This window comes from Arachis ipaensis, chromosome B09, assembly GCF_000816755.2.
Source record: "Arachis ipaensis cultivar K30076 chromosome B09, Araip1.1, whole genome shotgun sequence".
In the NCBI taxonomy this organism is placed as follows: domain Eukaryota; kingdom Viridiplantae; phylum Streptophyta; class Magnoliopsida; order Fabales; family Fabaceae; genus Arachis; species Arachis ipaensis.
Window position 1 is genome coordinate 39,526,082 of NC_029793.2, and position 1,669 is coordinate 39,527,750.

Sequence of the window (1,669 nt, forward strand, 5' to 3'; positions counted from 1 at the left end):
TTAGTGCTAAAGTTATTGTGGCTAACGTTGCACTTGCTGCCCAGTTGGTGTTTTTGGGGCTTAAAAGATGCCTCTTATTTGTGCTCACATTTCATGCCCACTATAGAGTATTATATCATTGGAAAGCTCTGAATGTCAGCTTTCTAACGCAACTGGAATCACCTCAATTGCATCTCTGTAGCTCAAGTTATGCTCCTTTGAATTGGACATGGTCGTTGGCATATATGCCAACGTTACTGGAAATGTTGATTGCCAATAACGCTCGCGATTTCCCGTTTCTGAAGCTCAAACTTAGTGTCCTCCCCATACTATTATATATCGTTGGAAAGCCCTGGATGTCTACTTTCCAATGCCACTGGAATCACCTCATTTGGAGTTTTGTGGCTCAAGTTATTCTTGTTTGAAGAAGGCATGGTCAAGCTGCCAGGTGGGACTTTTGCCCACGTTAACTACCACGTTAACTAAGTTAACGTGGGAGTTAACGTGGCTCTTTGTGGCTTGTGTTGGCAACGTTAGTGACAATGTTTGGTGTCACTAACGTTGTTGACAACTTCTTCTTCTTCACGTTAACTTCCACGTTAACTAGGTTAACGTGGAAGTTAACGTGGCTTCTTGGGGATATGTGGTTGCTTCCAACGTTAGTGACAATGTTGGGTGTCACTAACGTTGTCGACCACTCTTGCCTCTTCACGTTAGCTTCCACGTTAACCAAGTTAACGTGGGAGTTAACGTGGCATTGTTCACTTAGGCCAACATTAGTGACAATGTTGAATGTCACTAACGTTTGCTTCCTTTCCCCCTTTTAACGTTAGAGGCCACGTTAACTAAGTTAACGTGGACTCTAACGTGGCCACTTGTGAGCATTGGCCAATGTTAGTGATAATGTTAAGTGTTACTAACGTTGGCTCAAATTTCCTTTCTTCAAAGTTAATGCCACTAACTTTTCTCACTAACGTTGGGGCTTTCCTTCCTTCCACGTTAGTGCCTACGTTAGTGTAACTAACGTAGCCACTAACGTGGCTCTTCTCTCCTTCTTTTGGCCTGAAATCAATCAAACAAAGTACATCAAAGTCTTGCTCTTAATCATGGATCATGCATCATCCAATTTATCATATAATTTATGCAAAATCCTGATGAAATCATGTAAAATGCACAATGTATGCTTGAATCAAGATGTAAGTGAATATCCACCCAAAACTAGCTTATTTCCTAAGAAAATGCATGAAACTACCTTAAAAACAGCAAAGAAAAGGTCAGTAAAACTGGCCAAAATGCTCTGGCATCACAACACCAAACTTAAAGCTTGTTTGTCCCTAAGCACGTACTGGAACAAGAGAATGATGAATGGAATGCCAAGGGAAATGAGTCATTCTTGTGGAAGTCATGTCCCTGGTTTTATGGTGGTTTCATGCATAGCAACTTAGGTTCTAAACTCATGAACTTACTCCATAGTATGAACTCTACTCTAGTCTTTTATAAAACACTCATTCTCTTTTCATTTGATTCAACAGGGACAAGCATACTAGTAAGCAAAGTAAGGATGCAGTAATGACATTCAGACTAGAAAACACAGCCTTAATCAATAAAAAGAATTGACATGCTTATTCACAAGGAGAAAGCACACATACATACAAAGAACTTAGAAGACAATCATGCAATTGAATGTACT